Raw genomic sequence first — 24673 nt, forward strand, 5'->3', positions numbered from 1 at the left:
TTAATAAACTATACATACGTATAAAACTCGAGGGTTCTCAACCCTCGTGGAAGGTATTTCTAACTGGGGAAAATACTGAATCCACAATAGCTTAGTGGATCATGTAAAAGACATCACTATTTTCTCAACCATACATTCCGCCGCGGGACTCACTTCCCCGGCTTGGGTCTTTTCCAACCCCTTCTGCAGTTTTTTTTTTCAGCTTAAATATTTTAGTTAAAACATACAACAATTCCGTAACACTCTATGATCTGCGTGGGACGCCTCTACAGATCAGACATGACTAAACATTAATACATATAACAATAAACAATAAACAATACACTTGTTAAACAACAACCAAAGTGTTACTAAATCCCCAACCTATGCAGCCTTACTGGACAAAGCTGCAAAGTTGATTGATAATAACAAGTAGTTAAATACTCACTCTCATAAACATTAAACATTGACACTGTGTTTCAGACATCCGCCCACTCTTCTCTCTTTTTTTTACCCTATTCCCTTTAGCCAAATCTTTAGCAAAAAGGGCCTTCAATTTGTCCCAGCTAACTTCAAGCTCTTCTCTCCTTCTACCCTACTCCCTTTAGCCAAATCTTTAGCAAAAAGGGCCTTCAATTTGTCCCAGCTAACTTCAAGCTGGAACCTTGCTAGTTCAATTTCCAGTAAATCGCTAGCTCCTTAGTTAATCAAATTCCTGACTTAACCTTCTCTCTCAGCAAGCTGGAACCTTGCTAGTTCAATTTCCAATAAATCGCTAGCTCCTTAGTTAATCAAATTCCTGACTTAACCTTCTCTCTCTGGTACCTTTATTTCAGCGCTTCCTACAGTCCTTTTCTGCACGATCCTGTTCGCGGGGCGTCAGCGCCTCATGGCTGGTCCTCTGTTCCGTTTCTGAAAGGGAAGCAGTCACAACGGCAGTTTAACCCCCGAACCTTGTGAGTCAATTACCCGATGGCAGTACTGTCCAATGGAATAAACAGACTATGCGCAGCTATGCTTCTGGCAGGGAAAGTCCCAAAAATGTGGCAAAACACCACCTTCGGCCGATGGGATTTTCCCAACCGAGCAACGTACTCGGCGTCTGTTAACTCACCAATTGGTACAGCAAGCCATCTCGGCGGAACCTCCAAATTGTAGAAGTGCCTTACTTCTTAGCTCTGGGTAATGACTCAATACACACTTGGATTCGTCAGACGGACAGGCCTTTTATTTTACTTCTCTTGCAAGGGGAATCAGTACCTCCACTCAAGGGGTGAGGCTACTATTCCAATGATACAGTGTAAACGTTCTATATTTATACAGTGTAACAAACAAGTTTGATTGAAATCCCTTTGTTCCTCTATCAGGATACATTTTAGATTAATCATCAGGTAGAAATAACATATTGACAGAAGGATCCTGGACACATAAGTCAACCGTTAATCTATAACAGGGCATGAATCGTGTAACCGGAGGTCCTCTTTAATCATATATAAGGGAGGCAAGCTTTGCTTTCGGTCACAAGTTATCAGGTCATTGGTACATCAAAGAAACTCATTATTCCACTTCTACATTCTCATTAGGTGGGCAGGCATCTGTTCTTGGCTGTAGTTCGAGTACGTGCAATAGCTCTAGTTACACATCGACACTTGCCCAGTGTCAAGTCTGAAAACTTTTACCCAGCAAGCACTTGAAATTAACCCCTTATATCATGTAGATTTCCTCACTGGCCTGCTGAGTATTTCCAGCATTTTCTGTTATTTTTGAATTTATATAGTACCTTCACATAGCAAAAATGTTCCAAGGCACCTTACAGGGGCAGTGTTGGTTTTTGAAAAGAAAGTAGGAAAGAAGTTTGGAGAGATGACTGAAGACGTGATCCAAAGTTTTGAGAACTAACATGAGGGAATGACCTACTTGATCTCATCATCACCAATAAATCTGTTGCTGATGCATCTGTCCATGACAGCATTGGTAGGAGTGACCACAGCATAGTCTCGTCTTCACAGTCAGGATATTGTGTCCTGTGACATTGCCACCATGCTAAGTGGGATAGATTACGAACAGGCTGGATGGACTAGAGGGTCTTTTCCTGTCCGTCATTGTTCGTATATTCACAACAGATCTAGCAGCTCAAAAATGGCATCCATCGGGCACTGTGGGCCATCAGCAGTAGCAGAATTGTATACCACCACAATCTGTAACTTCAAGGCCCTGCATATCCCTCACTCCTCCATCACCATCAAGCCAGATGACCAACCTTGGTTCAATGAGGAGTCCAGAAGAGCATGCTGAGAGCAGAACCAGGCACACCTGAAAATGAGGTGCCAACCTGTTGAAGCTGCAGCACAGGATATATGCATGCTAAACATCAAATGCAGCATGCTATAGACAGAGCTAAGCAATCCCATAACCAATGAATCAGGGTAAACATAGTGACATCAAGAAACAACTGAGTGAACTGGACACAGTAAAAGCTACGAGCTACATCCCGGCTGTATTGCGGAAGACCTGTGCTCCAGAACTATCAAAGCTGTTCCACTACAGCTGCAACATTGGCATCTACCCAATAATGTGGAAAATTGCCCAGGTACGTGCTGTCCACAAAAAGGACAAATTCAACCCAGCCAACTACCACCCTATCAGCCGACTCCCAATCATCAATGATGGAAGGAGTCGTCAACTGTGCTATCAAGCTGCACTTGCTTACCAATAACCTCCTCACCAATGCCAGGACCACTCGACTCCAGACTTCTTTACAGCCTTGGTCCAAACATGGAGATGAGCTGAATTTCAGAGGTGAGGTGGGAGTGACTGCCCTTGACATCAAGGCAACATTTAACTGAGAGCGGCACCAAGGAGCCCTAGTAAAGCTGAAGTCAATGGGGATCCAGACGGAAAACTCTTTAGTAGCTGGGGTCATACATGGTACAAAGGAAAATTTGTGGTTGTTAGAGGCCAATCATTTTAGTCTCAGGACATTGCTGCAGGAATTCCTCAGAACAGCTTCCTCGGGCCAATTATCTTCAGTTGCTTCATCAATGACCTTCCTTCTGTCATAAGGTCAGAAGTGGGGTTGTTCGCTGATGATTGCACAATTTGCAATTCCTCAGAAAGAATGCAGCATGCAGCAAGATTTGGACAACGTTCAGATTTAATTCCCGGTCTAAGGTTCAATCCCTGGTCTCTGCTAAACTAGCTGATCTGAGAAGGGGTGGAAACAGGAGTGCTATAACTGAACTCAGGGAGGAGAAAAAGAGACAAAGTTCTTGCTCCTGATTGCCGTTTAGTAACACGTACTGGGAGATGTGTATGTGTGGACATTGGGTGTGCGCAGGATCAGGTTCAGATGTGATGTTTCCCACGATTTAATAGCCGACTGATATTGGCTATCAAGCGCATGCATGTATAAAGGTCAATTGGACGAGGTACCACAGGGCACTTCATGCTCGTGGAACTGTGAAACAAGGAATCAACACCTTCAGGAAAGGAGAGAGGGATAGGAAAAATTGAGGAGAAAAAGAAAAATAAAGATATTAAAAGATTTTTTTAAAACCTTGGAGGAAATTTTCCCCTTTACCGCTGGAGTTACTGTTGTAATGTGGGAAATGCGGCAGCCAATTTGTGCACAGCAAGCTCCCACAAACTGCAATGTGATAATGACCACATAATCTGTTTTGGTTATGTTGGTTGAGGGATAAATATTGGCCGGGACACCGGGGATAACTCCCCAACTCCTCTTCAAAATAGTGCCATGGGATCTTTTACGTCCACCTGAGAGAGCAGACAGGGCCTTGGTTTAACGTCTCATCCGAAAGTCTGAGGGAAGAGGTAGTGAGCATTTAAAGTGGCAAGCGCCCAAACACTTCCCCTGTGGGCTATGTTCACTTTGGTGACTACTTAGTACTAGTAGGTAATAAATAAAGCAGAATGATAAAAAGTTTTACAATTAAGTCGTGGAGTTCTCTGAAAATTCTTTTAACATGCTTTGTGTTTAAAAAAAAACTTTTGGCCTTTTCTTAACCTTTTAGTTTCTCGATTCATTTATTTTAAAACACATGACTACTGCTACAGTGAGTACACCAGAAATTATGTCCTAGTTATTTTTTTCCAGATATGCCTTTAAGGCAACGCCATAAATCAAGGATTGAAATTAAGAGGCTAAGTTCGGGGGGTGGGATGGAACAATAAAAAGAAACACACAAGCACTGGTCAGACCACAATTAGAATATTGGCCTGGATTTTGCGTTAAGAATAACAGTTAGGCTATCAGCGCTCACCGTTACTAAGGAGTAAATCAGACATCAACTTCCGGTGTCCGCTCATGCACAGTAAAACACAGAAATCCGGAGTTGCTGTCCGATTTGCCCTGCTCCTCCACAAGCTGCGCTACACCAGTACCTCGCTGATAGATTCAGCATTGAAATACGTGAAAATGCTGTACTTACCCACTAGTTACCTACTAAACACACCAGAAAAAGTTAGGGCTGGTGCATTCAGGTGTAAGTGAATTTTTAACAGCGTGATAAGTGATAATTACTGCCAAACAACCTCTCTGGTCCTGAAAATTTAATTTTACAAGTGTGGAGTCTCATTCCTTGACTAATCTACTGAAATTTTTTGAGGATGTAACTAGTAAAATAGATAAGGGAGAACCAGTGGATGTGGTTTATTTGGACTTTCAGAAGGCTTTCGATAAGGTCCCACATAAGAGATTAGCGTGTAAAGTTAAGGCACATGGGATTGGGGGCAAGGTATTGACTTGGATAGAGAACTGGTTGGCAGATAGAAAGCAAAGAGTTGGAATAAACGGGTGACAGGCAGTGACTAGTGGGGTACCGCAGGGATCGGTCCTTGGACCCCAGCTATTCACAATATATATTAATGATCTAGACAAGGGAACTAGATGTAATATCTCCAAATTTGCAGACAACACAAAGCTGGGTGGGCGTGTGTGCTGTGAGGAGGATGCCAAGAAACTACAGGATGATTTGGACTGGTTGGGTGATTGGGCAGAAGCATGGCAGATGCAATATAACGTGGATAAATGTGAGGTTATCCACTTTGGTGGCAAAAACAGGAAGGCAGATTATTATCTGAATGACAATAGATTGGGAGAAGGTGAAGTGCAATGAGACCTGGGTGTCCTTGTACACCAGTCGCTAAAGGTAAGCATGCAGGTGCAGCAGGCGGTTAAGAAGGCAAATGGTATGTTGGCCTTCATAGCGAGAGGGTTTGAGTACAAGAACAAGGATGTCTTGCTGCAGTTGTACAGGGCCTTGGTGAGACCACATCTTGAGTATTGTGTGCAGTTTTGGTGTTCTTATCTGAGGAAGGATATTCTTGCCATGGAAGGAGTTCAGCGAAGATTCACCAGGCTGATACCTGGGATGGCAGGAATGACGTATGAGGAGAGATTGGGTCGATTGGGCTTGTACTCGCTGGAGTTTAGAAGAACGAGAGGGGATCTCATTGAAACTTATAAAATTCTGGCAGGACTGGACAGACTAGATGCAGGGAGGATGTTCCCGATGGTCAGGGAATCCAGAACCAGGGGTCACAGTCTAAGGATAAGGGGTAGGCCTTTTAGGACAGAAATGAGGAGTAATTTCTTCACCCAGAGAGTGGTGAACCTGTGGAATTCTCTACCACAGAAGGCAATAGAGGCCAATTCATTAAATATATTCAAGAAGGAGTTGGATATATTTCTTAAGGCTAAAGGGATCAAGGGGTATGGGGAGAAAGCAGGGACCGGGTACTGAACTTGGATGATCAGCCATGATTGCATTGAATGGCGGAGCAGGCTAGAGGGGCTGAATGGCCTACTCCTGCTCCTATCTTCTATGTTTCCTTCAAAATGTAATTATTGTTGGAGATATAAAAATAGTTAAAAATTAAAATAATTAAAAAAAAAAAAAAATTATTTCTGTCTTTTATCTCTTTCTCTTAATCCTTTATCTCTGTATTTCTCTTTCTGTACATGATTTTATCCTGAAATAAATAAATATTCTAATTTATACTTCCTGGTTTAGACTCTGCATGTCGCAGTGAGGATTCTTCAATCTGATTGGTTGAAGAGCCACACTGTTGCTTATCCTGCTCTCACACACCACAGATCCCCTGTAGAGGGCGCTGCACTGAATGGCTCTCCAGTAACCATAAGTTGCCGCTCAAAATCCCACGAAAAGTCTGTGGGCAGCTGTAAGCGTGATAAACGGCGAGCGGCGTTACTTCGCTGCTGACGGCAAAATTGTGTTGAGTTTTGGTCACCATGCCCAAAAAAATATATACATACATTTGAAAAAGAACAGAAAAGAGCAATTCAACGATCCCAAGTGTAAAATGGAGAGTCATGAGGCAGGATAAGAGAAACTAAAATTTTCCTTTCCAGAAGACAGCAGCGGTGAGAGTGGACCTGGCCAGGGACGGAGCAGAACCAGGGGAATAAAGAGCAGCAGAGAGAGAGGCCCAAACTCACCGAGAGCAGCGGCGCGAGTGGACCTGGCCACGGACGGAGCAGAACCAGGGGAATAAAGAGCAGCAGAGAGAGAGGCCCAAATTCACTGAGAGCAGCGGCGCGAGTGGACCTGGCCACGGACGGAGCAGAACCAGGGTAATAAAGAGCAGCAGAGAGAGAGGAGGCCCAAACTCACCGAGAGCAGCGGTGAGAGCAGACCTGGCCACAGATGGAGCAGAACCAGGGTAATAAAGAGCAGCAGAGAGAGAGGAGGCCCAAACTCACCGAGAGCAGCGGCGAGAGCAGACCTGGCCACGGACGGAGCAGAACCAGGGGAATAAAGAGCAGCAGAGAGAGAGGCCCAAATTCACTGAGAGCAGCGGCGAGAGCAGACCTGGCCACGGACGGAGCAGAACCAGGGGAATAAAGAGCAGCAGAGAGAGAGGAGGCCCAAACTCACCGAGAGCAGCGGCGAGAGCAGACGTGGTCGGGAGCGGAGCAGAACCAGGGGAATAAAGAGCAGCAGAGAGAGAGGCCCAAATTCACCGAGAGCAGCGGCGCGAGTGGACCTGGCCACGGACGGAGCAGAACCAGGGGAATAAAGAGCGGAGGAGAGAGGCCCAAACTCACCGAGAGCAGACATGGTCGGGAGCGGAGCCAGGGGAATAAAGAGCGGAGGAGAGGAGGCCCAAACTCACCGAGAGCAGCGGCGAGAGCAGACGTGGTCGGGAGCGGAGCAGAACCAGGGGAATAAAGAGCAGCAGAGAGAGAGGCCCAAACTCACCGAGAGCAGCGGCGCGAGTGGACCTGGCCACGGATGGAGCAGAACCAGGGGAATAAAGAGCGGAGGAGAGAGGCCCAAACTCACCGAGAGCAGACATGGTCGGGAGCGGAGCCAGGGGAATAAAGAACGGAGGAGAGGAGGCCCAAACTCACCGAGAGCAGCGGCGAGAGCGGACCTGGTCGGGGATGGAGCCAGGGGAATAAAGAGTGGAGGAGAGAGGAAAAAAAAAATCAAGGAGTGACATCACAGGACAGCAGATAGGTGATTGGTTGGTGAGTACTACAGTTTTTTTTTAGTCTCTAAGCTAGCTAAGAAACTGTAAATTGCTATAACTTTACTTTATTAAATTAGTAACTAAAACTAGATAAACCAATCAAGTAATAAAACTAAAATAATTGAGAAAACAAATAATTAATTATCTAATCAAATAAATGAAGAAGGTTAGATAGACATGGCGGGGCAGGTGGTGTGCCGTAACTGCAGCATGTGGGAGTTTGTAGAGACCAGCAAGATCCCGAGCAAACACATCTGCGGTAGTGTCTGAAGCTCGAGGAACTTCGGCCCAGAGTTGTTGAGCTGGAGTACGAGGTGCAGACATTGCGGGGCATCAGGGAGGGGGAGAGTTACCTGGACACTTTGTTCCAGGAGGCAGTCACACCCCTTAGGTTAAGTAGTACTTTAGAGTTCGTCAATGGTCAGGGACAGGAGGGTGTGACTGCGAGTCAGGAAAGTATGGGGACCCAGGATGTAGTGATAGAGGAGCCTTGGCCCTTGACTTTGACCAATAGGTGTGAGATACTTGCTACCTGTGGGGATGAGAACAAGGACCACAGGGTGGATGAGCAAACTGACCACAGCACCATGGTACAGGAGGTCATTCAAGTGGGGGGAGTGAAAATGAATGTGGTAGTGGTAGGGGACAGTATAGTCAGAGTTCTGAAGGTTGTGTTGCCTGGGAAAAGGATGTCTCCTCGTGGCTGGAGAAGAGCTTGGAGTGGGAGGGGGAGGATCCAGTTGTCATGGTCCCTGTAGGAACCAACGAAATAGGTAGAACTAGGAATGAGGTTCTGCTGAGAGAGTTTGAGGAGCTAAGGTTGAAATGAAAATGCAGTACTTCACAGGTAGTAACCTCTGGATTGTTGCCTGAGCCACGTGCAAATTGGCATAGGAACAAACAGATTAGAAAGTTAAATGCGTGGCTCAAAGAGTGGTGTGGGAAACGGGTTTCAGTTCATGGGGCACTGGCACTAGTACTGGGGAAAAAGAGAGCTGTTCCATGGGGACGGGCTCCACTTAAACTGGGCTGGGACCAGTGTCCTGGCGAATCAAATAACTAGGGCTGTAGATAGGGCTTTAAACTAATGAAGGGGTGGGAGGATTCAGGAAAGGGTAAATTCAAAAGCAGTAAGAGAAATGTCAAGGCTGTAGAGCAGAGTAGTGATATGGGTAAAGGTAAGCAGAGTGGATCAGGAAGGGACAGAAAGATTAATAAAAGGTAATAGGTGACTAAAGTGACATCAGGGAAAAATAGAAATAAGTTAAAGCTAAAGGTACTATATCTGAATGCACGAAGCATTCGCAACAAAATAGATGAATTAATAGCGCAGATAGAAATAAATGGGTTTGATTTAATAGTCATTACAGAGACGTGGTTGCAGAGTGACCAAGGTTGGGAACTAAATATTCCAGGATACTTGACTTTTAGAAGAGACAGTCAGAATGGAAAAGAAGGAGGGGTAGCCCTGATAATAAAGGAGGGAATAAAGACAGTAGAGAGAAAGGATCTTGGCTCAGAAAAACAAAATGTAGAATCAGTTTGGGTGGAGCTAAGAAACAACAAAGGGCAGAAAATACTAGTGGGAGTAGTCTATAGGCCCCTAACAGTGGATGTAGTGTCGGGCAGAGTATAAATCAGGAAATTAGAGATGCATGTAACAAGGGTAATGCAGTAATCATGGGGGACTTTAACTTTCATATAGACTGGGCAAACCAAATTTGCAGAAATAGTGCAGAGGAAGAATTCATGGAATGCATGCAAGACAGTTTTCTAGATCAGAATGTCAAGGAATCTATGAGGGAATTGCTTATTTTAGATCTAGTACTGTGCAATGAGACAGGGTTAATTAATAACCTTGTAGTAAAGGAACCTTTGGGGAGCAGTGACCATATTATGATACAATTTTATGTTGAGTTTGAGAGTGATTTAGTTCAGTCCAAAACTAGGGTACTAAACCTGAACAAAGCAAACTACGTAGGTATGAAAGGCGAGTTGGCTAAGGTAAGTTGGGAAACTAGATTAAAAAATATGACAGTAGCAAAGCAATGGCAAACATTTAAAGAAATAATTCATAATTCGCAATGAATATACATTCCCTTAATGAATAAAAACACCACGGGAAATATGGTGCAACCGTGGCTAACAAGAGAAATTAAAGATAGTATTAGATTAAAGGAAGAGGCTTATAATGTTGTCAAAAAGAATAGTAAGCCTGAGGATTGGGAGGATTTTAGAATTCAAAAAAGGAAAACCAAGAAATTGATAAAGAAAGGGAAAATAGAATATGAGAGTAAACTAGCAAGAGACATCAAAACAGATTGTAAAAGCATCTATAGGTATGTAAAAAGGAAAAGATTAGCGAAAGTAAACATGGGTCCCTTACAGGTTGAGACAGGAGACATTATAATGGGGAATAAAGAAATGGCTCGGAAATTAAACAAATACTTTGGCCGCGATTTTATCAGTGGAGGCGGGTTGGGTGCGGGTCAGGTGGTTTCCGGCTTCCAGTCCCGCCCCCAACTGCATCCGGCCCACAGATGTGATTTTACATTGATTGACCTTGTTAAGCCCGCTCTGTGGGCTTGCCGGCCAATTAAGAGGAAGCCAGTCAGATGATATCATTTGATGCACCATCTGCCGGTTTTCTTAAAGGGACCACACACAGTTTTTTTTGACAGCTGATTCCTATGTTTGGCAGCATTGAGGTGCTACAAACACTGACAATCACTGTACAAAGGTGAGCTCTTGCACCTAGGCTCTCCAATGACTCCCTCCATAGGCTGGAATAGATGGCAGCTGCAGGTGAGGTGACAGAAACGATCTGTCAATGGTGAGAGAGGTTCTCCCAATGAGATGGCACTGGACATGGATTTCAAAACTTGTTACATAAAGAAATGTGTAAATGCATTAAAAATGAATTTCCCAACATTTTCTTTCCTCTGAGACTCACCAGTGCACCATTGGATCCTTCACACCACTTCTGCAGCTGTCATCAATCCAGAAACATTACAGCAGACTCACAACATGCCACACTTACCTGGCATGGTGTCCGGACATTGGGAAACCCGAGGCAGAAGCGGCAAAATTAAAAAATAGCCTGTCAACTACTAGCAACTACCTGTTAATAGGCAGGTAATTGGCTTTAATCATCTTCCCACTGCTAGGTATCGGGTCCATGCGCAAATCGGGGACCCAATACTTGGGAAAATTGTTTGGAGGCGGGTTGGCGGCAGGATCACAACCCGCCGTCAATCAAAATGATTTTACCCTTTGACCTGCCTCCAAACCCGTCCTCTGAGTGCCGGCAAAATCCAGCCCATTGTGTCTGTCTTCACGGAAGAAGATGCAAAAACCCTCCCAGAAATAGTGGAGAACCAAAGATCTAGCGAGAATGAGGCACTGAAAGAAATTAGTATTAGTAAAAAAAATAGTACTGGAGAAATTAATGGGACTGAAAGCCGATAAATCCCCTGGACCTGATGGCCTACATCCTAGGGTTTTAAAAGAGGTGGCTATAGAGATAGTGAATGCATTGGTTGTAAACTTCCAAAATTCCATAGATTCTAGAACACTTCTCGCGGATTGGAAGGTAGCAAATGTAACCCCACTATTTAAGAAAGGAGGGAGAGAGAAAACGGGGAACTACAGACCAGTTAACCTGACACCAATAGTAGGGAAAATGTTAGAATCTATTAGTAACAACGTGGTAACAGGGCACTTAGAAAATAATAATAGGATTGGGCAGAGTCAACATGGATTTATGAAAGGGAAATCATGTTTAAAAATCTGTTCGAGTTTTTTGAGGTTGTAACTAGCAGAATAGATAAGGGGGAACCAGTGGATGTGGTGTATTTGGATTTTCAGAAGGCATTTGATAAGGTGCCACACAAGAGATTATTAAACAAAATTAGGGCTCACGGGATTGGGGTGATATACTAGCACGGATTGAGGATTGGTTAATGGACAGAAAACAGAAAGTAGGAATAAACAGGTCATTTTTGGGTTGGCAGGCTGTAACTAGAGGGGTACTGCAAGGATCAGTGCTTGGGCCTCATCTATTCACAATCTATATCAATGATTTGGATGAGGGGACCAACTGTAATATATCCAAGTTTGAGGCTGATACAAAGTTGGTGGGAATTTAAGTTGTGAGGAGGATGCAAAGAGGCTTCAAGGAGATATAGACAGGCTAAGTGAGTGGGCAAGAATGTGGCAAATAGAAAATAATGTGGAGAAATGTGAAGTTATCCACTTTAGCAGGAAAAATAGAAAAGCAGAGTATTTTTTAAATGGTGAGAGATTGGGAAATGTTGGTGTTCAGAGGGACCTGGGTGTCCTTGTACACAAATCATTGAAAGTTAACATGCAGGTACAGCAAGCAATTAGGAAAGCAAATGGTATTACATAGAGGGAGTGCAACGAAGCTTCACCAGACTGGTTCCTGGGATGGGGGGATTGTCCTATGAGGAGAGATTGAGTAGACTAAGCCTATATTTGCTAGAGTTTAGAAGAATGAGAGGTGATCTCATTGAAACATACAAAATTCTTACAGGGCTTGACAGGGTAGACGAAGGGAGGATGTTTCCCCTGGCTGGGGAGTCTAGAACCAGGGGTCACAGTCTCAGAATAAGGGGTCGGACATTTAGGACAGAGATGAGGAGTAATTTCTTCAGTCAGAGGGTGGTGAATCTTTGGAATTCACTACCCCAGAGGGCTGTGGAGGCTCAGTCGTTGAGTATATTCAAGACAGAGATCGATAGATTTTTTGGATATTAAGGGAATCTAGGGATATGGGGATAGTTCAGGCAAGTGGAGATGAGATAGAAGATCGGCCATAATCTCATTGAATGGCGGAGCAGGCTCAAGAGGCAGAATGGCCTACTCCTGCTCCTATTTCTTATGTTCTTAAGGAAGAATTAAGGAAGGACCTCATCAAAAATATATTAAATTGCATAGATATGAGAAACCCGCATTAATACTTGGAGTTAAGGAAGAAGAACAGAACTGCTGCTGCATTGCGAAATATGTAGAAAATTAAGAATAAAATGCAGGAACTTGAGGGCCGTAATGATGGGAAACTTTGGTAAGAGTAGTGCAAGTTATTTAAGGAAATGTTGCCTCTGTTAATTAGAACAAAAAAGGATAAGAGAAGATCTAATGGAGGTGTTCAAAATTATGAGAGAGTTTGATAACTTAAATCAGGAAAAGCTATTTCTGCTGGTCAGTGTATTGGTAACTAATTTAAAATCATTGCCAAAGAGAGGATTTAGGAAAATTTGTTTTACACCGCGAGTTGTTAGGGGATAGAATGCTCTAACAGAAACAGTGCTGAAAGTTTTTTTTTTTTTTTTTTCTTTTTTGTGCAGATAGAGGCCATTTCGGCCCATCGAGCCTGCACCGACACATATCCCACCCGATCCCCATAACCCCATGTATTTAATCCCCCTAACACTAAGGGTCAATTTATCATAGCCAATCAACCTAACCCGCACATCTTTGGACTGTGGGAGGAAACCGGAGCACCCGGAGGAAACCCATGCAAACACGGGGAGAATGTGCAAACTCCACACAGACAGTCACCCGAGGCTGGATTCGAACCCGGGTCCCTGGCGCTGTGAGGCAACAGTGCTAACCACTATGCCACCGAAAGTAAACCCTGTAATAACTTTTAAAAGGGAAGCAAATACATATTTGAAAAAGAAAAATGTAGAGACATGGGGAAAAGGCAAGGGAATGGGATTAAGTAGACAGCTCTGTCAGAGGGCCAGCACAGGCACAATGGGCTGAATGGTCTCCTTCTGTGCTGAAAAATTCTATAATTCTACTTCAAATATAAATGACAGGTATAGAGGACCCAAATAAAATAAATCCAAGATTCGTAGAATCATAGATTGGTTACAGCACAGAAGGAGGCCATTCAGGCCATCGAACCTGTGCCGTCTCTCTGCAAGAGCACTTCAGCTAGTCCCACTCCCCCGTTCTTTCCCCGTAGCCCTGCAAACCTTTTTCCTTCAGGAACTTCCCTTTTGAAAGCCACAATTGAATCTGCCTCCACCACCCTTCCAGGCAGTGCATTCCAGATTCTAACCACTCGCCACGTAAAAAAGTTTTTCCTCATGTCGCCTTTGGTTCTTCTGCCAATCACCGTAAATCTGTGTCCTCTGGTTCTTGACCCTTCTGCCAATGGGAACAGTTTCTCCCTATCTACTGTGTCTAGACCCCTCATGATTTTGAATACCTCTATCAAATCTCCTCTCAACCTTACATAGAACATAGAAGATAGGAACAGGAGTAGGCCATTCGGCCCCTCGAGCCTGCTCCACCATTCAATGCGATCATGGCTGATCATCCAAATTCAGTACCCGGTCCCTGCTTTCTCCCCATACCCCTTGATCCCTTTAGCCTTGAGAAATATATCCAACTCCTTCTTGAATATATTTAATGAATTGGCCTCGACTGCCTTCTGTGGTAGAGAATTCCACAGGTTCACCACTCTCTGCGTGAAGAAATTCCTCCTCATTTCTGTCCTAAATGGCCTACCCCTTATCCTTAGACTGCGACCCCTGGTTCTGGACTCCTCGACCATCAGGAACACCCTTCCAGCATCTAGTCTGTCTAGTCCTGTTAGAATTTTATAAGTTTAGATGAGATCCCCTCTCATTCTTCTAAACTCCAGCGAGTACAAGCCCAATCGATCCAATCTCTCCTCATACGTCATTCCTGCCATCCCAGATATCAGCCTGGTGAATCTTCGCTAAACTCCTTCCATGGCAAGAACATCCTTCCTCAGATAAGGCGACCAAAACTGCACACAATACTCAAGATGTGGTCTCACCAAGGCCCTGTACAACTGCAGCAAGACATTCTTGTTCCTGTACTCAAACCCTCTCGCTACGAAGGCCAACATACCATTTGCCTTCTTAACCGCCTGCTGCACCTGCATGCTTACCTTCAGTGACTGGTGCACAAGGACACCCAGCTCTCGTTGCACTTCCCCTTCTCCCAATCTATTGCCATTCAACCTTCTCTGCTCTAAGGAGAGCAACCCCAGCTTCTCCAGTCTAGCCACGTAACTGAAGTCCCTCATCCTTGGAACCATTCTTGTAAATCTTTTGTGCACCCTCTCGAAGGCCTTCACGTCCTTCCTAAAGTGCGGTGCCAAAATTGGACACAATACTCCAGTTGAGGCCGAACAAGTGTTTTATAAATAACAACAGAAAATGCTGGAAAAACTCAGCAGGCCAGGCAACATCCGTGGAGAGAGAAATAGAGTCAAGGTTTCGGGTCGAAACCCTTCTACAGAACTGGTGTTCTATAAAGGTTCATCATAACTTCCTTGCTTTTGTACTCAAGTGCAAAGTAAAGGAAGTGCAAAGTACTGAGTGCAAAGTAAATTTAGAATAGTGATCAGGCAAAACTTCTTCAAGGAGTGATAAATGTTTGGAATAATCCACAAAGCAATTTAATGGAGACAAAAATCTTAAAAATAAAATTAGCTGTCACAATGAGAGAGTTAATCTGTTAGGTTAATCTGTTAGGTGCATAGGTGGAAGATAGAGAGTTCTTTTGTATTCCTATTCCAATTCCAATATATTTGTAATGATGTGTAATATTAAGGTTACCTGGTTGTTCCCATTTAACAAACCACTTCTGTTTTCTAGCTAATGTAGCATGTTTTTAATTAAACCAGAGATACGAGCCAATGCCAACATTTAGCTCCTTGGATGGGACATGACATCAGCAACATTTGATTTAAGCCCAGATTCCCTGAGTGGTAGAAAGAATGCCAAGCTGAAGCAGCAGCTTCCTGCTTGAGATCATTCAATTTGCAGATGCATATAGTCAAATGTAAACTCTATTTCTTTTAAGATACCAATAAAAGACTTGTTTAGATTCAGATCAAGCATTAGTGAGATGTGCCAGCTTTTTTTGAGTGCTTTTAGGTGATCTGGGAATTTGGTCAATGCCAGGTCTAAGTAGCCGTTAGTTTGAGAACCAACCAGCAAGCTGATATAATTTACAATTATGAAAAATGCAGGATAGCCACAGCAGCCAGTTTTTTGGATCCTTGCCAATCCTCGTGGTTGCAATTGAATTTGCCAATTAGGACAATAATGTACTTGGGATGGATAATTAAATTCTGTTTGATAGGATCTGACAGGTAAATAAAATTGAATTGTCAACAGATGGTGGATGTTAAGCTGTTACCAACAGGGCCTCTCACTCCACGAGGAGTGCTTCTATCCAAAAGACTTCAAAATCACTTGATTCAAATCTTGGCAATAGGAGGTGCCAACTCATGTTTGGAATATAAGCCACCATCTGTGGCACAATATCACTGAAAGAGATCATAGCCAGGGATGGCTCATAGCCTCATTTAATGGTTAGCCTATTAAGAATCAGTCACAAAACACCAGTACATCAGCATTTACAAAAGTTGCAGCACCAGCAAAAGGTGACAGATTAGCCTGAAGGCCACAAATGTTTGTACATTGTAAATTTGCAGTCCATATATATCTAAACAACACTGCATGTATTTGACTACCCGTAATGTCAGTCACACCATTCCTGTTAGTCTAGCTTTGACAAAAAGGACAGAGAAAGAGAGACAGCAGCTCAGAGAGAGCAACCCAACCCGGGTGGCTTCAGTTATGAACTGAAGAAAAGCATGGCTTTAGGGATTATGTTTTTGCTGACAGAACATTTGGCTCCTGGTGCCAACAAAAATCTTTTCTAGAGCCAGCTAGGCAACTCAGCTCAATGTTATTCTTGCCAACTTTTGACACTAGCAACAAAATAAAGAATGTGTGTGAAAGAAGTGAAAGAAAAGGAACAAAGCTAATATGCAGTGAGAAAGAGAGATAGATGTTTTGGACTGCCGAAACTAAGAACTGGCAAAGAAAACCTACTGTAAGTGAAATGCTTTGAAGCAGTAGATGTAATATGATACTTGTGTGTTAAGAGGAAAGCTGTTTTAACAGAGGAATTCATTTTTTTTCTTCCCTTTTTTCAGAGAATTTGCTTTCTTCCTCTCCTGACATTCTTGACTTCCTGCTATGATACCAGTTCTGTGGGCATCAGGCACCCTTCATTATCTTACCAAAGATGCTAGTCTTGTGTGTGAGCCTAAATAGCAACGACCCAAAAGTAGAATAGTGCTGTTGCACCACTGGAACTGAAGTGAGGCGGGGCAGGTGTTCCACTTGCCTGGAGTTCCTGGGCCTGACCCTGCTGGAAAATGTGAGGTCAGCCAATCTACATATGCAAAGAGGTACAGGATGACTAAATACAGCCTGCAATGCCTGAGATATTCCAGGGGGAGAGAGAGAAAGAAAAGTCCTGTTGAGGTGAGAGGTAAACCTCAAATGGGTTCTGAATGGCTGGTGGGAGGGAGGATATGTGAGGGGAGGGGGAGCCAACGAATACCTGGAAGGAGAGTGGAAAATACCTGGGGGAATAGGCAGAAAATGCCTGGAAGAAGAAGTGGAAAATACCTGGAAGTGCAGGTGGAAAATTCTTGGAGGAGCGCGAGAGACATGGTGCAGCGGGATATAGGATCTACTGCTGCTTAAAAGAGCAATGCCAACACTGGAGAAAGCAAGCAAATTGGGCATTGTTGAGGGAGCAGCATGGTCTGTAGACCGATGTTCCCCTTAATTTTTTTGGGGGGTGCGCGGTCCGTTTAAGGGGCTACACAGCCCATTCAAAATACTGCACATGTGCGGTTTTTCCCATTTAAAAGCCAGCGAGCCGGCTGCGCGGGAGCTTCAGAGCACTGCAGCCGTGCAGCTTAAAGGGAACATTGCTGTAGACTCTAGTCGATGGATACCTTTCTCTAATGGCTGATTATAGAGTAGCACATTGCCAGGGATCTTCAAGCAGGCCACTTGCCTAGGGAATGCTGTGTAGGATGGGGAACCCCTAATAAAATAAGTACAGAGAAAAAACAAAATTATAATGTTAAACATCAGTTGTCCTTACTTGGGTTCAAAATTATATAAATCACTTAAGAGGGCAAAGTAAATCTGATAAGCTGGAATTGTACTCATCAAAAAAATATTGTTGCAACATAATGGGCCGGATTTTACTGTAGAAATAAGGGCGAGTTAACAGCGCTCACCATTATTAAAGAGTAAATTGGACAGCAACTTTTGGCGTCCACACATGCGCTAAATGTGAAAATCAGGAAGTATCTGTCCGAGTTTCCCTGCTCCTCTTGAATTTGCGCTTTAACCGTATCTCGCCGAGAGACTCAACATTGAAATACATGGAACGGCGTGAAGTTGCTGCACTTACATGATAGATACCCACTAAACTCGCCAGAAAAAGTTAGGGCTCACCCATTCCAGTGTAAGTAAATTTGTAATGGCGTGATAATTCTTAATTATTGCCCAACAACCTCTCTGGCCCTGAAAATTAACTTTTAAAAGTGTGGAGTCTCATTCCGTCAGATTTTAATTATAGTTGGAGATTTAAAAAAATTAAATACTTTTTAACTTTTTCTTTCTGTCTTTTATCTCTCACTCTTAATCCAATCATTCTTTTCCTCTCTTTATTTCCCTTTATGTACCTGACATGACATTCAATTCAATATTCTAACTTACACTTCCAGGTTCAGACTGCGCTGCTCATTATTAATTCTTCAATCTGATTGGTTACTGAGTTACACAGGTCTCAGATCCCCTGTAGAGGGTGCCGCACTGATATAGCTCTTTAATGACGGTACGTTCCAGAGCAAAAACCCCACAGCAAGTCTGTGGGTACGTGTAAGTGTAATGAACAGCTGGCGCCATTCATTGCTGCTGAGAGGAAGATCCAGCCCAATAATGGCCCAGATTTTGCAGTAATAATAATGGTGAGGCTAACAGCGCTCACTGTTATTAAGGAGTAAATCAGACAGCAACTTCTGGAGTCTGCACATGCGCAGTTAAACGTGGAAATCCAGAAGTTGCTGTCCGATTTGCCCTGCTCCTCCACAAGCTTCGCTACACCAATACCTCGCTGATAGACTCAGCATTCAAACACATGAAGGGCATGAAGTTACGATACTTACCCACTAGATACTCACTAAACACGCCAGAAAAAGTTAGGGCTGGTGCATTCAGGTGTAAGTGAATTTTTAATGGTGTGATAAGTTTTAATGACTGTCAACGACCTGTCTGGAACTGAAAATAAAATTTTTAAGTGTGGAGTCTCATTCCTTCAGAATTTAATTTTTGTTGGAGATTTTTAAAAAAATATTAAAATAAAAACAATGGGGGAAAAATTTGGTTGATTAGCACCTCCCATTTGCGCCCTAAGAGGGTGCTAACGGGGCGCAAAACAACTAGTGTCTGGGCACGGCGATGTTTGCGCCGCTCGCAAAATTGACCAGAGTTTTTGCGGCAGCGCTAAACTCTACCACCACGATCTCCTGCACCCGCAGATCGTGACATCAGTTGAGCGTACAACGCCCCAGTGGTACCCTGGACTGGATATTGAGTGGCGCCCCCTTCCTTTCCGCCTGCCGCTAGCAACGACGGAGAGTGGAACGGTTTCCAGTTGAGAAGGGGCTGAGGGAGCACTATTTAAAGGCGGCCTCTTCCTGCCTTTTTTTGTCTGAGATATTTTTGCACCACGCATTCTGCGAGAGAGAGAGAGAGAGAGATTCTGAGAGAGAGAGAGACTTCTGGAGAGATTCAACGCTGTGTGAAGTAGTTTTGGCTACTGAGCAGCACTTTGCAGGTCCTTTTGGATTTGACCTTCATTGCTTCAATTGTCAAGAGACTATGGCGGCTGCACTGATTGGGACGTCGTCCTGCGCCTGCAGAATCGGAGGCATCAGAGATGCAGAGAGAGAGTGGCAAACATGGCCAGAGGGAGGAGGGCCAACATACCTCTGCTCAGGAGACCTTACCCTCCCAGGGTATTCTGGGAACAATTCTCCTACATTCATTTGTCTGAGGAGCAGTGTTTGCACAGGCTGCGCTTCAGCAAGGAGGTGGTCACTGAGCTCTGCCACCTGTTGCAGCCAGATCTGCAGCCTCAACTGAGGACCAGGACGTCTCTGTCGGTGGCAGTGAAGGTGACAGTGACTCTGAATTTTTATGCCACTGGCTCCTTTCAAGCAGCTACTGGGGACATCGCCAATATCTCCCAGTTCATGGTCCATTGATGCATCCGGGAGGTGACAAATGCCCTCTATAAAAGGAGACGCCAGTACATCTCTTTCCCGATGACCCAGGCCAAACAGCATGAATGCGCATTTGGCTTTGCGAGGATAGCGGGTTTCCCCATGGTGCAGGGCGCCATTTACTGCATGCAAGGGCTACCAGTCCTTAAATGTCCAGTTGACTTGTGACCACAAACAGCTGATACTCGCCATCAATGCCTGCTATCCTGGCAGCAGCCATGATGCTTTCATCCTGCGCCAGACTGGTCTGCCAGACCTTTTCCAGGCACTGCATCAGCCAACTGGTTGGCTCCTCGGGGATAAGGGTTATCCACTCTGCACCTGGCTGATGATACCGCTCCGTAACCCCAACACCCCTGCCGAGCTGCGGTATAATGAGAGCCATATCACTACCAGGAACATAATTGAGCAGACGATTGGTATGCTCAAGCAACGGTTCCGCTGTCTGGACCACTCGGGAGGAGCCCTGCAGTACTCTCCTGAGTGAGTCTCCCTCTTCATAGTTGTGTGTTGCATGATTCATAACCTGGCAATCCTCAGGACCCAGCCAATGCCACCAGGGATTGGTACACCACCGGAGGAAGAGGAGGAGGATGATCAGCAGCAGCACCAAGGCGGGAGGGAGGCCCACAATGTTGGAACTGCAAGGGCCGTCTGTCAACGGCAGATAACAAGCCGCTTCTAGGCCCCTACTCAGAAGATGGCTTCTGGCATGGAGAACAACATGATGGAAAGCAACCCGCAACCCCTATAGCCGGCCAAGGCAGCAATGATTCCAAAGGCCAAATATGTACATTTTGAATAAAACAACTTTATTATTTTACAAATTCTGTGTGTGCCATTTATTCATGACAAACTAATAGAAACAAACACAACAAATCATTAATTAACATAACTGGTTCTCACAAGCTGGAGATAATGGCCAAAACACTAAACAAAAGTTATCAGACGAACCTCGGCCTTTAATAAAATCATTCCCAACATTTCTTGAGACCTCCTACTTTTTGCCCTTCGAGGGTGATCTCCATCCCTTGTGCACTTCCCCCCCCCTTCCCGCCCTACTGCTCCTCCGTAATGGGGCCCCAGTGGCTGCAGCAAGGCTGGTGGAAGGCTGCTGGATGTCAGAACCTGAGACTGCAGATGCCCTTGAAGGACGGCCTCGACCAGCAGTCTGGGCTACAGGCGCTGTCAAGTGCAATGGGGAAGTGACAGTGGTGGGAGCAGTAATGCTGTCATCCTGAGAGAGGACAGCACCTCCCTGCTCGAATGACACACTGGCACTCCCACGGGGCAGCACCTCAGCATCCGGCGCAATCTGCACGAGCATAGATTGCTGGCCTGCTGCGGCGCCGTGAGCACCCCAGGGCAATGTGGCCGAACCAGCGATGATGGCAGCAGTCAGTGCTTGCGTTGCCTCAATCTGAGACTGCATGAGAGCAGTCTGAGATTGGATGGCAGCAGCTAGTGACTGAATTGCAGCACTAAGCAGCTGTGTTGCGTCAGCCTGTGCTGCAGTGTAATGCTCCACACTCCTTGCCAGTCCATCAATGCTCTCGGGCACCTTTCCCATTGCACCCATGAGCTGAGTGTGCATGTTCAAGGCCTGGCTATTCATTGCAGCGATGAGCCGCTCCTCCTCTGTGTCCAGTGCAGCAGGACTCACTGGCCTACTCTCCCTCCGAGGAGATGGCCCCCGAGGTTCCCTACCCCCATGGCGTTGCTGCAGCCCGCTGGGTCCCCGAGCTTCACCCTTATCAGACCCTTCCCCCCTGCTCCCCTCCAGGGAAGACGTTGTCCCAGTGTGGGTATGGGCAACCCTGGGAGATGCTGGCGCTGAGGCTCCGGCTTCCTCTTCCTCCTCGCCTGCAGCATCGCTCCCACTGATTGGTTGAGGGCCCGTCTCCTCAGCTGGTGGTTCACCATCTGAAAGCAGGGAGGTACAAGAGTGGCTTTAGCATCAGGACAGGGGAGCAGTAAGGGAGCAAGGACTGGAGCGATTAATAAGTTGGATTGAAAGTTTAAAAGGCTGGTGTTGTGAGGGACAAGTGGAATGAGAGAGGAGAGAAAGCTGATGAACTTACCATTGCTGACCCGAACGGGGTCGACCTCTCCAGCGGTGATGGGACTGATCACCTGGCTTGCGACGATCCTGTGGATGCGCGCCTCCAGATCGCTGAGGGTTTGCAGCTGAGACGACTCTCCATCCGTCTGTTGCTGCTGCCACCTGTTGTGAGATAGCTTGGCCTGCAAGAAAAAGGACAGCATCTGAGTAAAAATGCAGCCGTGTGCTTGCCTGATGTGCCTCCCATAGTTGAATAGCCCTTAATGTATTGCAAGGTGTGGAATGTGTGTGTGTGTTTTATGAAATGGCCATAGGTCTTGGATGAGTGTTGGGCATTGGGGTTTTTACACCCTCTGGCCATAGAGTGAGGTTGAGATGGAGGGATGGAGAGGTATTGAAAAGCAGCCACTCACCCTGACGACCCGAGTGAGGCCGTTGAACTTTTTCCGACATTGTGTGTGGGTCCTGGGCACCATGCTCCTGGAGGAGACGTACTGAGCCACCTCCCTCCACACTCTTCTATAGTCGCAGGGCAATCGTCTCCTGCCACTCTCTGGGTACAGTATTGATCTTCGGCGCTCCACTGCGCCAACCAGAGCAACCAAGGCCCAGTCGCTGAAGCGCTGAGCTTGTTCCCTGGCCCTCTCCATAGTTCTTTGCAGCAGCCTTGAGGTTGAGGTCTGTCCAGGCCGAGATTCAAGGCTGCAATGAGCAGGGTGTGGCTGGAGAGCAAGATCGGCCCTCCCCTTTAAGAACTGGCCAGCGCCAGTGTGTCTGTGTTCCATAGCTAACTGACATCACCTGAGCTTCGCTAGCACTCTGAGTTAGTGCCTCGCTCCCCGGCCTTTGCGCCTTAAGAGAGGTGTGTAGCGCCTGATTTAGCGCTCCAATCACATCCAGGGGCAATAGAAGCCAAGTTTGCAGTTGGAGGCGATAATTTGTGCCAGGCGCTAAACTTTGCGCCCGGCCGATAATTGCGTCCCAAACGGGGCGATACCGAATTTCTCCCCCAGTTACTTTTTCTTTCTGTCTCTTTCATCTCTCTCTCTCTTAATCCCATCTTTCTTACCTCACTTTATTTCGCTTTCCGTATATGGTTTACAATTAATTAAATATTTTAATTCATACTTCCTGGTTTAGACTCTGCGTGTCTCAATGAAAATTCTTCAGTCTGATTGGATGAAGAGCCACATTGTAACTTTCGCTGCTCACAGACGCCACAGATTCCCTGTAGAGGGCGCCATGCTGGATCAAGCACCTGATGACAGTGAGTTGCTGCTCAAAAGCCCACGGAAAGTCTGTGGGCAGCTGTAAGTGTAGTGAACGGCGGATGCCGTTCCTTTGCCACCAATCCCAAAATCCGGGCCACAATCTCTTTCTTTGAGGTTTGCCAGTTGTGTACACTAAATACATAGCTTGAGAAGCAGATTTATTTCTATTTTTTTTAAAATCCACTATAAACTTTCATAGTTCTGTGTGAAGCTGCACATTGGAGCAGATATTAAAGCAGAAAAAATACAATGAAACCATCTGACAAGGTGTCTCACAAAAGGATTGTTAGAAAAATGTAGGCATATGTTATAAAAGGAAATATAGCAGCAAGGATAGAAAGTTGGTTGACGGACAGGAAACAAAGAGTTAGGGTAATTGGATGTTGCTTAGTTTGGAGCAGGGTGGATAGTGTTGTATCCCAGTGCTGGATCCATTTGTGTACTCAGTATATATAAATGATTTGGACTTGGGTATAGGGAGCATTATCTCAAAGATTAGCTGATGACACCAAAGTAGGAGGTTTGGCAAACACCATGGAGGACTGTAAGTTCCTCAGGACAACATAAGTTAACAGAATGAGCAGACAGGTAGAAGATACAATTTAATATGGAGAAGTATGAGGTAATACATTTTGGAAGAAATGGAAAGTGAAATCAGGTGAGGTGTAAAACAGCGTGCAGCATGAATTTGTCAGGGTGATGCCACAGATGGGAAACTATAGTTATGAGGAGAAACTTGAGATACTGGAACTATTTCCACTGGAGCAGAGATGTCTAAGAGGGGATTTAATAAAGATTTTTTAAATTGTGAAGAGTTTTGATAGAGTATATCAGAGCATTGTTGGAGCTTGGAATGCTTTGCCACATGGAGTGGTTGAGGAAGAGAACATTGCGGCCTAGAAATTGGGTTGTGGGCTCGCCAGGGCTGTAGCGCCAGAAATTTTGCGCCAGCGTTAATGCGGCAGCGCCCGACGAAAATTCGGTTGCGCCGGCCCCAGACGGCGGCGGGCGCTAAAGGAGGGTTTTAGCGCCTGAAAACGGGCGTTGAATTGGGTTTCCCGGCGCTAATCCCCCGCTGCGGCACCCGATGCGGTGCGGCAGGCTGGGGAACTGCAGGCCTCCTCCTTCTGTTAAGGAGGAGCTGCCTGCAGCCGACAACTGTCCGGCGGATTCCCCCGACATCTGAGCCCGGCACCTCGGGGAAGTGCCGGGCTCGCAGCACACACTCATCAGGGCCGCGGGGGGGGTGATGCAGGAGTCCGGGAAGGGAGGTGCGGGCAGGCGGCCGCCGCTCCACCTTTATGCGCCGGCGCAAAGGCGTGTAAGAACACTTTTCACATTCGTTAGTTGCGCCTGCCACGGGCGAGGCGGGCGCAACTGAATTTGGGCTTGGGGCCGGGTTACCACGGCAACCGGGACGCTGCGCACACCGATGACGTCATCGGTGCCGGCGCAGCGCTACCGGCTAACGCCGATGGTAAGGCCCAAGTCAATTTGCAAAACGGCTATAAGTCCGGCGCAAGGCCCTCTAGCGCCACTAATTGGGCGCTAAGCCCACTCAATTTCTAGGCCTGCATCTTTTAAATGAGAGTTGGATAAAGTAGGGCATCAGTATTAGTTTTGGATTACTCTAACAAAGTCGGCATAGACACCATGGCCTCCTTGTGTACT

The sequence above is a fragment of the Somniosus microcephalus genome, chromosome 11 (genome assembly GCF_052327205.1).
Source record: "Somniosus microcephalus isolate GS21.2 chromosome 11, FLI_Smic_1.0, whole genome shotgun sequence".
Lineage (NCBI taxonomy): Eukaryota > Metazoa > Chordata > Chondrichthyes > Squaliformes > Somniosidae > Somniosus > Somniosus microcephalus.